Here is a 12,978-nt window from a genome sequence, read left to right as displayed (position 1 = left end):
ACCTAATTGCATAATTTTCAGAACAATTCACAAACCAAGTACATAACATTTCAAGCAAACTATAATGGCTATAGTTTGGGGAATTCAATACACAGCTATTACCGATTTGGATTATATACATGAGTAAACATATAAACTATGACAGATTTAGTTTATAATATACATTACTAGAAGAGTACAACATTTAATAATTATTTAAGTATAATTATTACCTTATACAGTATACAACAGATTCAAATACAAGAGAACACTACAGAAACTAGATTATACAAAATTGTGAGACTCTACTTCAAAACTGTACCCTTAGGTGTACTGAATTAAATCCTATCATAGTATAACCAGAGTCTCCTGGAGGGAGAGCGTGAGATTTGTGAATAGATCTATTCGGGACTGACAATCCCACACCTGAACTGCTAGCTACAGTTAGGCATGCATGCCTGGGGTGACAAATATCATTTAACCGACACTTGAAGAACGTCATAAAGGTCACTAGGTCATATCAAACATGGTTATACGACTCACAATAGTATAAACTAACCATTTGTTTACGGGATTTCGTTCTTCATTAGTTTTATTTTAAGCAAATGGATTAGGATTTTAACTGAAACCCTAACTGCTAAGCTATATAAGGAGCCCTTGGGCATGCAGAAATCGGCCACTTGAAACCCTAGAAGGATCTTGAGCCGATTTTGTGCCTCTCCCTCTCTCTCTAATATTCCTCCATTGCTTGTGGTGTCTGTGATCTATTAGAGGCATTACATTTGAGGTCGTAAGTTCTCAAAGGTTGAAGATCAAGCAAGCTACAATTGAAAGGTAATTTCTAACTTTGTATTAGATAGAAATTTTGATTTTGGCATGCTAGTATAGGGTTATAGCTTTGGATGATTATTATTGCATGTACAATTTGAGAAAACCTAGATCCAAAGCTTTAAGGTTGCATGTGCACCATAGGAATGATGTAATGCTCAAAACCCATCAGTGGTATCAGAGACTAGTTCGTTTTTCTGTTGTATATGATGCATTGGTTAATTGTTCTTAGCTGAAAAAAATCAAAATTTTGCAATCTGCTGATGAACTCATCGATTCCTCTAATGAACTCGACGAGTCCAAAGTTTGACTCGACGAGTCGGCTCGTCAGTTGGAAAATTTTTCGGGATTTTGACCAGAATTGGATTGGGATAACTACCAAAACGTTTTTTGACTGATAAAACTCGAATTTCATTATATGGTAATGATTATCCTCATCCAATTAGAAGATAATTGTCAAACTATAAGATAATTATTAGTTTATATGATAAAGATAATTATTTGTATTATTTGATGTGAATTATATTGCCACAAATTGAATTAGGTCAAATTTAGATAATGACAAATTATTTGATTAATTAAATTGTTTTAATTTGATCAAGAAAGGTTTTGAAAAGTTTCAAAACTTGCCCTCAAGTTTTGGAATTTAAATTTTGATTAAAAGGTTTTAATTCTGAAATATTTAAATTCTAAACCCTAGAGTTTTAAAAGTTTAAAATTCAACCCTTATATTATTATAATATTAAAAGATTAATAATTATATATATATATATATATATATATATATGTATAAGATAAGTCAGTCTTACCGTTAGTAGGCTTCATTCACGAAGCTGGTCTATAAGGGGGTATAAGGAAACTGCCTATAAAATGGCGGTTGAATGGGTGTCCACTCTCACCCACCGCTTCCTTGATTGGTGGATGATCGTTAGCCGAACGGGTAGGATAGGACAAACGAATTCCTCATTAATAAGTACAATGATTTTATAAAGTAACTAAATGTTTTCATAAATTCCCAATCTTAGTTACTTTAGGAAAAATGTGAAAATCATGCTATTCCATGAAATTGCACTTTGCACCTTGCCAAGTCATTAGTGGAGCGTGTGTGGCTAACCAACACACTAATTTGGGACTAGCAAGAGTGGTAAAGGGTAGCTCGATGTTTATCATAGATTAATGGAGCGTGTGTGGTTAACCGGCATATTGATTAGGTGATAAATGACATCGAGAGTACCAGGCACATTTGCATTGTTATTTACACCTTGTTTTTGATCCTCGGTATCCCAGTCACAAACTTGAAGGGCATAATCGAGATTTAGAAATGCCATTGAAAAGTTCAATGAATCTCAAAAGAATCTAAGAGTTTCAATTCATTTAAAACTTAATATTCTTTTTCGTTTTTCATGGTGGAAATTGGTAAATCGCATTTAATTACCTTCAAATTGTTTGCAATTAGATTACGACATCCCTTTTCTGAATTGTAAATAATTGTGTTGGATCCTAGCCCTAATTTTTCATTTGGGTGTTAAATTGGGGATTCTTATCTAATATAAACTTTGTCTCTTCTCTTTTTCAGATGTCTACTTCAAACAACAATGCTTCAGGCTCCAACCCTTCTAACTCTTTCTCCCTCATGAACTTGTGTGGGAGGGTGATCTTTGATGGATGCAATTTTAACGATTGGATTCGAAACATTCGCATGGTCACCCGCTACGAGGACAAGGAGTATGTTCTGGACAAGGAGCTGAAGGAGATTGACCACAACACTGCTACTCCTGAGTAAATCGCTCAATATGTTGCTCATGAGAGGGACACGACAAAGGTGTCGTGTATCATGCTTGCGACCATGACTGCCAAACTCCAAAAGTCCTACGAGGACTACTATCCTTACAAGATGCACCAAGATTTGATGGAAACTATACCATCAAAGTGCGAGGCAGGAAAGGTACGAGATCATCGCCTCCACGATTACTACAAAGATGAAGGATGGAGAGTCCATCAATGCCCACTTACAAAAGATGTAGAGGTTTGTGGACCACTTGCTGAAGTTAAATGTCAACATTGACAAAGAGTTGGCCATAGATATTATCCTACATTCTTTGCCTCATTGTTATGATCAGTTTCGTATGACTTATCATATGAAAAAGGAGGAGGTCACTCTAAGCAAGCTCCAGGTCCTTCTATGAACTGCTGAGAGTAGTTTGAAAGGCAAATCTATTGCATCTACTCCTACTGTTGTTGCCCCTGTCTTGGCAATTGGACAAGGGATAGGGAAGAAGAGGAAGGCTCCTTCTAAGAGCCACAAGGGAAAGTCCCATGATGGATCCTCTTCTAGTGGAACCAAAGGTGGTTCTGCTGCTCCCTCTTCCAATCCAAAGGATGCAGAGTGCTTCTACTGTCACGACAAAGGGCATTAGAAACGAAGCTGCCCGAAGTATCTGCAAGGCATCAAGGATGGGAAGATAAAGCCCACCTTCACAGGTATATACACTATTCAATCTAACAACTCATCACATGATATTTCTTGGGTCCTTGGTACAGGATGTGGTTTTCACATTTGTTCTTATTTGCAGGGTCTAAGAAGAAGTAGGGACATGGAGCATGGGAAGATGAACTTGATCATGGGGAATAGGAAAGCGTCGCCTGTCACCAAGATTGGAGTTTATTCTTTAGTGCTTAGTAGTGGGTTAGTTTTAGAGTTGAACAATCGTTGCTACTCGTCAGAAATGACACGAAACATTATTTCTTTTCATGGTTTGTATAAAAAAGGTTTTACATTTTCATTTAATAATGAAATTGGTTCTATTAATGCTTTTTTGAATGGTACTTTCTATTTTGAAGCATTTCCTTGTAATGGTATATATGAAACTGTGATGGTTGTAGACAACCTAGGAAATAATGTGTTGCATACCGATTCGTCCGATGGTCTGGACAAAGCATGCTTGTGGCATTGTCGTCTTGGACATGTCAACAAGAAACGCATAGCCCAACTCCAAAAGGATGGAGTCTTGGAGTCATTTGACCTTAGGTCCGATGACACGTGCGAATGTTGTTTGCTTGGAAAGATGACCAAGTCACCCTTGTTGAGTGTTATGTATTGCGTCATTGGGCCTGTTTTGTTAAGTCAGTTTGTATAAACGAGTTGGGCCTGTCCACTCGTATTTATTGCTAGGGTTAGAGTATATAAGGTGCATGCATGCATCATATTTTAGTTAACCTGATATTATCTTTGTAACCCTATTTTACGCCTCTACAGAAGTAATTCTTCATCGAGTTCTTCTGAGGCGTGACTGTTAATCATTCAGCACCAGTTTGATCAATATCGTGTCTTGTTCTTTATCTGATTGAATCTATTCGATCATTAAGGTTTTAAACCTATCAATTGGTATCAGAGCAGGAGACTGTGTAATCTATACATATCTCTTCTGTTTATAGAGTTTTAGGGTTTCCGTTAATATAGGATCTACCTCAGTCGTCTTCTACATCATTCTGACGGCTCAAAGAGATCTTGATATTACCCTATAAACAATCTTCGTTTACACGTCTGATTCTTTACAGGTAACGAAAGGTTTTCCACCATGCAGCACAACGATTCCAACATCAACTCCTTGAATATCTTAAGCAACATTGGATCAACAACCAGATCCCGATTCTTTTTCCTCAAGAATATGAAGTCTGGGCACTCCACTTTGAAGACTATGTTCTAGGCTCAGATGATAATGGTTATCTGATTTGGGAGAAAATCACTCTAGGTCCGTTTGTTCATACATCGACCAAAAGAAAAATCAAAACCCAGAAAGAATACAACCAACTGCTCCTTGATGTGAAGGACGTGCCTCAAGACGAGAAAGACAAACTCACAAGCAATATTAAAGTAATGAGAATCATCAAATTTTCTTTGCAAGCAGATACTTTCCGTCTCGTGAGCTCTTGTGACACCGCGAAGGCCATTTGGGATAGGTTGAAAGAGCTCTAATCCACAGACGCAGATCTAGAGCACTCGACTCAAACGCTCTTGCTATCCGAGTTTGGTGAATTCATTCAAAATCCTGAAGAAACACTGACTGCCATGTTTAATCGATATAATCATCTTCTCAGCAAAATAATGAAGCATGGAAGATGACGTGAACTGATTGAGCAAAAGGTCACGTTCATGAACGGACTGCGATCAGAGTGGAAGGCAGTAGTGTCAACTGTTAAAGCGCACGAACAGTTCAAGAACTATACTCTTGCGAAGCTTGTGGGTATTCTGAAGGCACGAGAGAGTGAAGTGACGAAAGAAGCGAAGGTGGTTTCTAGAATGGGGTCTTTAGCCTTGGTTGCGAAAGGCAAGACAATGACTGATGACGGATCTGGATCAGATCACTCTGAGCATGAGCTCTCAAACGAAGATTTCGCTTTAATGGTGTCAAACCCTAAGGGATTTACTAGAAAGAAGTTTCCCTCAAGTAAAAACAGAAACTGGCAGGGAAGCTATAGCTCGGAGAAATTGAAAGAGGAGAACAGGAGTGGTTCTCAGAAAGAGGAAGAAAAGAAGGAGAAAAAGGTGGTTGGTGACTCCGGATATGATTGTAACTATTGTCATGGCAAAAACCATCTTGCCAAGGAGTGTATGCTGCAAAGGAAGAATGAGAAGAATGAAGGAGAGGATGAGGAAGCTTACCATATGAGAAAGCTGGAGGAGATTAAGAGGAAGAAAACTAATGAAAACTCTATGCCTGCGTTGATTGTGCAGGAAAATATGGCTGAAGGCGAGTTTGGAGGAGTGAAAGTCTGGTCGATAGACTCCGAGGATGAAGAAGTTCGCAAACCCACACACAGAAGGGTATTTGTAGCGAAAGAGGCAAGTTCACAGTTCTCTGGAAGATGTTTAATGGTGACTGATGGAAGTTCGCAAATGCAGGAGAATGCTAGCGGAAGTGAGAGAAAGGATGATAGCTGTTTTGTCGCACGACCTGTTCCAGAACAAATCAATGAGTGCGAACAACTGATCAATAATTAAATTGTTTTAATTTGATCAAGAAAGGTTTTGAAAAGTTTCAAAATTTGCCCTCAAGTTTTGGAATTTAAATTTTGATTAAAAGGTTTTAATTCTGAAATATTTAAATTCTAAACCCTAGAGTTTTAAAAGTTTAAAATTCAACCCTTATATTATTATAATATTAAAAGATTAATAATTATATATATGTATAAGATAAGTCAGTCTTACCGTTAGTAGGCCTCATTCACGAAGCTGGTCTATAAGGGGGTATAAGGAAACTGCCTATAAAATGGCGGTTGAATGGGTGTCCACTCTCACCCACCGCTTCCTTGATTGGTGGATGGTCGTTAGCCGAACGGGTAGGATAGGACAAACGAATTCCTCATTAATAAGTACAATGATTTTATAAAGTAACTAAATGTTTTCATAAATTCCCAATCTTAGTTATTTTAGGAAAAATGTGAAAATCATGCTATTCCATGAAATTGCACTTTGCACCTTCCCAAGTCATTAGTGGAGCGTGTGTGGCTAACCGACACACTAATTTGGGACTAGCAAGAGTGGTAAAGGGTAGCTCGATGTTTATCATAGATTAATGGAGCGTGTGTGGTTAACCGGCATATTGAGTAGGTGATAAATGACATCGAGAGTACCAGGCACATTTGCATGGTTATTTACACCTTGTTTTTGATCCTCGGTATCCCAGTCACAAACTTGAAGGGCATAATCGAGATTTAGAAATGTCATTGAAAAGTTCAATGAATCTCAAAAGAATCTAAGAGTTTCAATTCATTTAAAACTTAATATTCTTTTTCGTTTTTCATGGTGGAAATTGGTAAATCGCATTTAATTACCTTCAAATTGTTTGCAATTAGATTACGACATCCCTTTTCTGAATTGTAAATAATTGTGTTGGATCCTAGCCCTAATTTTTCATTTGGGTGTTAAATTGGGGATTCTTATCTAATATAAACTTTGTCTCTTCTCTTTTTCAGATGTCTACTTCAAACAACAATGCTTCAGGCTCCAACCCTTCTAGCTCTTTCTCCCTCATGAACTTGTGTGGGAGGGTGTTCTTTGATGGATGCAATTTTAACGATTGGATTCGAAACATTCGCATGGTCACCCGCTATGAGGACAAGGAGTATGTTATGGACAAGGAGCTGAAGGAGATTGACCACAACACTGCTACTCCTGAGTAAATCGCTCAATATGTTGCTCATGAGAGGGACACGACAAAGGTGTCGTGTATCATGCTTGTGACCATGACTGCCAAACTCCAAAAGTCCTACGAGGACTACTATCCTTACGAGATGCACCAAGATTTGATGGAACTATACCATCAAAGTGCGAGGCAGGAAAGGTACGAGATCATCGCCTCCATGATTACTACAAAGATGAAGGATGGAGAGTCCATCAATGCCCACTTACAAAAGATGCAGAGGTTTGTGGACCACTTGCTGAAGTTAAATGTCAACATTGACAAAGAGTTGGCCATAGATATTATCCTACATTCTTTGCCTCATTGTTATGATCAGTTTCGTATGACTTATCATATGAAAAAGGAGGAGGTCACTCTAAGCAAGCTCCAGGGCCTTCTATGAACTGTTGAGAGTAGTTTGAAAGGCAAATCTATTGCATCTACCCCTACTGTTGTTGCCCCTGTCTTGGCAATTAGACAAGGGAAAGGGAAGAAGAGGAAGGTTCCTTCTAAGAGCCACAAGGGAAAGTCCCATGATGGATCCTCTTCTAGTGGAACCAAAGGTGGTTCTGCTGCTCCCTCTTCCAATCCAAAGGATGCAGAGTGCTTCTACTGTCACGACAAAGGGCATTAGAAACGAAGCTGCCCGAAGTATCTGCAAGGCATCAAGTATGGGAAGATAAAGCCCACCTTCACAGGTATATACACTATTCAATCTAACAACTCATCACATGATATTTCTTGGGTCCTTGATACAGGATGTGGTTTTCACATTTGTTCTCATTTGCAGGGTCTAAGAAGAAGTAGGGACATGGAGCATGGGAAGATGAACTTGATCATGGGGAATAGGAAAGCGTCGCCTGTCACCAAGATTGGAGTTTATTCTTTAGTGCTTAGTAGTGGGTTAGTTTTAGAGTTGAACAATCGTTGCTACTCGTCAGAAATGACACGAAACATTATTTCTTTTCATGGTTTGTATAAAAAAGGTTTTAGATTTTCGTTTAATAATGAAATTGGTTCTATTAATGCTTTTTTGAGTGGTACTTTCTATTTTGAAGCATTTCCTTGTAATGGTATATATGAAACTGTGATGGTTGTAGACAACCTAGGAAATAATGTGTTGCATACCGATTCGTCCGATGGTCTGGACAAAGCTTGCTTGTGGCATTGTCGTCTTGGACATGTCAACAAGAAACGCATAGCCCAACTCCAAAAGGATGGAGTCTTGGAGTCATTTGACCTTAGGTCCGATGACACGTGCGAATGTTGTTTGCTTGGAAAGATGACCAAGCCACCCTTGTTGAGTATTATGTATTACGTCATTGGGCCTGTTTTGTTAAGTCCGTTTGTATAAACGAGTTGGGCCTGTCCACTCGTCTTTATTGCTAGGGTTAGAGTATATAAGGTGCATGCATGCATCATATTTTAGTTAACTCTGATATTATCTTTGTAACCCTATTTTACGCCTCTACAGAAGTAATTCTTCATCGAGTTCTTCTGAGGCGTGACTGTTAATCATTCAGCACGAGTTTGATCAATATCGTGTCTTGTTCTTTATCTGATTGAATCTATTCGATCATTAAGGTTTTAAACCTATCAATTGGTATCAGAACCGGAGACTGTGTAATCTGTACACATCTCTACTGTTTATAGAGTTTTAGGGTTTCCGTTAATATAAGATCTACCTCAGTCGTCTTCTACATCATTCTGACGGCTCAAAGAGATCTTTATATTACCCTATAAACAATCTTTATTTACACGTCTGATTCTTTACAGGTAACGAAAGGTTTTTCACCATGCAGCACAACGATTCCAACATTAACTCCTTGAATATCTCAAGCAACATTGGATCAACAACCAGGATCCCGATTCTTTTTCCTCAAGAATATGAAGTCTGGGCACTCCACTTTGAAGACTATGTTCTAGGCTCAGATGATAATGGTTATCTGATTTGGGAGGAAATCACTCTAGGTCCGTTTGTTCATACATCGACCAAAAGAAAAATCAAAACCCAGAAAGAATACAACCAACTGCTCCTTGATGTGAAGGAAGTGCCTCAAGACGAGAAAGACAAAATTACAAGCAATATTAAAGTAATGAGAATCATCAGATTTGCTTTGCAAGCAGATACTTTCCGTCTCGTGAGCTCTTGTGACACCGCGAAGGCCATTTGGGATAGGTTGAAAGAGCTCTAATCCACAGACGCAGATCTAGATCACTCGACTCAAACGCTCTTGCTATCCGAGTTTGGTGAATTCATTCAAAATCATGAAGAAACACTGACTGCCATGTTCAATCGATATAATCATCTTCTCAGCAAAATGATGAAGCATGGAATAGGACGTGAACTGATTGAGCAAAAGGTCACGTTCATGAACGGACTGCGATCAGAGTGGAAGGCAGTAGTGTCAACTGTTAAAGCGCACGAACAGTTCAAGAACTATACACTTGCGAAGCTTGTGGGTATTCTGAAGGCACGAGAGAGTGAAGTGACGAAAGAAGCGACGGTGGTTTCTAGAATGGGGTCTTTATCCTTGGTTGCGAAAGGCAAGACAATGACTGATGACGGATCTGGATCAGATCACTCTGAGCATGAGCTCTCAAACGAAGATTTCGCTTTAATGGTGTCAAACCCTAAGGGATTTACTAGAAAGAAGTTTCCCTCAAGTAAAAACAGAAACTGGCAGGGAAGCTATAGCTCGAAGAATTTGAAAGAGGAGAACAGGAGTGGTTCTCAGAAAGAGGAAGAAAAGAAGGAGAAAAAGGTGGTTGGTGACTCCGGATATGATTGTAACTATTGTCATGGCAAAAACCATCTTGCCAAGGAGTGTATGCTGCGAAGGAAGAATGAGAAGAATGAAGGAGAGGATGAGGAAGCTTACCATATGAGAAAGCTGGAGGAGATTAAGAGGAAGAAAACTAATGTAAACTCTATGCCTGCGTTGATTGTGCAGGAAAATATGGCTGAAGGCGAGTTTGGAGGAGTGAAAGTCTGGTCGATAGACTCCGACGATGAAGAAGTTCGCAAACCCACACACAGAAGGGTATTTGTAGCGAAAGAGGCAAGTTCACAGTTCTCTGGAAGATGTTTAATGGTGACTGATGGAAGTTCGCAGATGCAGGAGAATGCTAGAGAAAGTGAGAGAAAGGATGATAGCTGTTTTGTCGCACGACCTGTTCCAGAACAAATCAATGAGTGCGAACAACTGATCAATAATTAAATTGTTTTAATTTGATCAAGAAAGGTTTTGAAAAGTTTCAAAACTTGCCCTCAAGTTTTGGAATTTAAATTTTGATTAAAAGGTTTTAATTCTGAAATATTTAAATTCTAAACCCTAGAGTTTTAAAAGTTTAAAATTCAACCCTTATATTATTATAATATTAAAAGATTAATAATTATATATATGTATAAGATAAGTCAGTCTTACCGTTAGTAGGCCTCATTCACGAAGCTAGTCTATAAGGGGGTATAAGGAAACTGTCTATAAAATGGCGGTTGAATGGGTGTCCACTCTCACCCACCGCTTCCTTGATTGGTGGATGGTCGTTAGCCGAACGGGTAGGATAGGACAAACGAATTCCTCATTAATAAGTACAATGATTTTATAAAGTAACTAAATGTTTTCATAAATTCCCAATCTTAGTTACTTTAGGAAAAATGTGAAAATCATGCTATTCCATGAAATTGCACTTTGCACCTTGCCAAGTCATTAGTGGAGCGTGTGTGGCTAACCGACACACTAATTTGGGACTAGCAAGAGTGGTAAAGGGTAGCTCGATGTTTATCATAGATTAATGGAGCGTGTGTGGTTAACCGGCATATTGATTAGGTGATAATGACATCGAGAGTACCAGGCACATTTGCATGGTTATTTACACCTTGTTTTTGATCCTCGGTATCCCAGTCACAAACTTGAAGGGCATAATCGAGATTTAGAAATGTCATTGAAAAGTTCAATGAATCTCAAAAGAATCTAAGAGTTTCAATTCATTTAAAACTTAATATTCTTTTTCGTTTTTCATGGTGGAAATTGGTAAATCGCATTTAATTACCTTCAAATTGTTTGCAATTAGATTACGACATCCCTTTTCTGAATTGTAAATAATTGTGTTGGATCCTAGCCCTAATTTTTCATTTGGGTGTTAAATTGGGGATTCTTATCTAATATAAACTTTGTCTCTTCTCTTTTTTAGATGTCTACTTCAAACAACAATGCTTCAGGCTCCAACCCTTCTAGCTCTTTCTCCCTCATGAACTTGTGTCGGAGGGTGATCTTTGATGGATGCAATTTTAACGATTGGATTCGAAACATTCGCATGGTCACCCGCTACGAGGACAAGGAGTATGTTCTGGACAAGAAGCTGAATAAGATTGACCACAACACTGCTACTCCTGAGTAAATCGCTCAATATGTTGCTCATGAGAGGGACACGACAAAGGTGTCGTGTATCATGCTTGCGACCATGACTGCCAAACTCCAAAAGTCCTACGAGGACTACTATCCTTACGAGATGCACCAAGATTTGATGGAACTATACCATCAAAGTGCGAGGCAGGAAAGGTACGAGATCATCGCCTCCATGATTACTACAAAGATGAAGGATGGAGAGTCCATCAATGCCCACTTACAAAAGATGCAGAGGTTTGTGGACCACTTGCTGAAGTTAAATGTCAACATTGACAAAGAGTTGGCCATAGATATTATCCTACATTCTTTGCCTCATTGTTATGATCAGTTTCGTATGACTTATCATATGAAAAAGGAGGAGGTCACTCTAAGCAAGCTCCAGGGCCTTCTATGAACTGCTGAGAGTAGTTTGAAAGGCAAATCTATTGCATCTACTCCTACTGTTGTTGCCCCTGTCTTGGCAATTGGACAAGGGAAAGGGAAGAAGAGGAAGGCTCCTTCTAAGAGCCACAAGGGAAAGTCCCATGATGGATCCTCTTCTAGTGGAACCAAAGGTGGTTCTGCTGCTCCCTCTTCCAATCCAAAGGATGCAGAGTGCTTCTACTGTCACGACAAAGGGCATTAGAAACGAAGCTGCCCGAAGTATCTGCAAGGCATCAAGTATGGGAAGATAAAGCCCACCTTCACAGGTATATACACTATTCAATCTAACAACTCATCACATGATATTTCTTGGGTCCTTGATACAGGATGTGGTTTTCACACTTGTTCTGATTTGTAGGGTCTAAGAAGAAGTAGGGACATGGAGCATGGGAAGATGAACTTGATCATGGGGAATAGGAAAGTGTCGCCTGTCACCAAGATTGGAGTTTATTCTTTAGTGCTTAGTAGTGGGTTAGTTTTAGAGTTGAACAATCGTTGCTACTCGTCAGAAATGACACGAAACATTATTTCTTTTCATGGTTTGTATAAAAAAGGTTTTAGATTTTCGTTTAATAATGAAATTGGTTCTATTAATGCTTTTTAGAATGGTACATTCTATTTTGAAGCATTTCCTTGTAATGGTATATATGAAACTGTGATGGTTGTAGACAACCTAGGAAATAATGTGTTGCATACCGATTCGTCCGATGGTCTGGACAAAGCATGCTTGTGGCAATGTCGTATTGGACATGTCAACAAGAAACACATAACCCAACTCCAAAACGATGGAGTCTTGGATTCATTTGACCTTAGGTCCGATGACACGTGCGAATGTTGTTTGCTTGGAAAACTGACCAAGTCACCCTTGTTGAGTATTATGTATTGCGTCTTTGGGCCTGTTTTGTTAAGTCCGTTTATATAAACGAGTTGGGCCTGTCCACTCGTATTTATTGCTAGGGTTAGAGTATATAAGGTGCATGCATGCATCGTATTTTAGTTAACTCTGATATTATCTTTGTAACCCTATTTTACGCCTCTACAGAAGTAATTCTTCATCGAGTTCTTCTGAGGCATGATTGTTAATCATTCAGCACCAGTTTGATCAATATCGTGTCTTGTTCTTTATCTGATTGAATCTATTCGATCATTAAGGTTTT

The sequence above is a fragment of the Lactuca virosa genome, chromosome 3 (assembly GCF_052849685.1).
Source record: "Lactuca virosa cultivar CGN04683 chromosome 3, Lactuca_virosa_CGN04683_v6, whole genome shotgun sequence".
NCBI classification, from domain to species: Eukaryota; Viridiplantae; Streptophyta; class Magnoliopsida; order Asterales; family Asteraceae; genus Lactuca; species Lactuca virosa.
Note: the sequence above shows the minus strand (reverse complement) of the source record.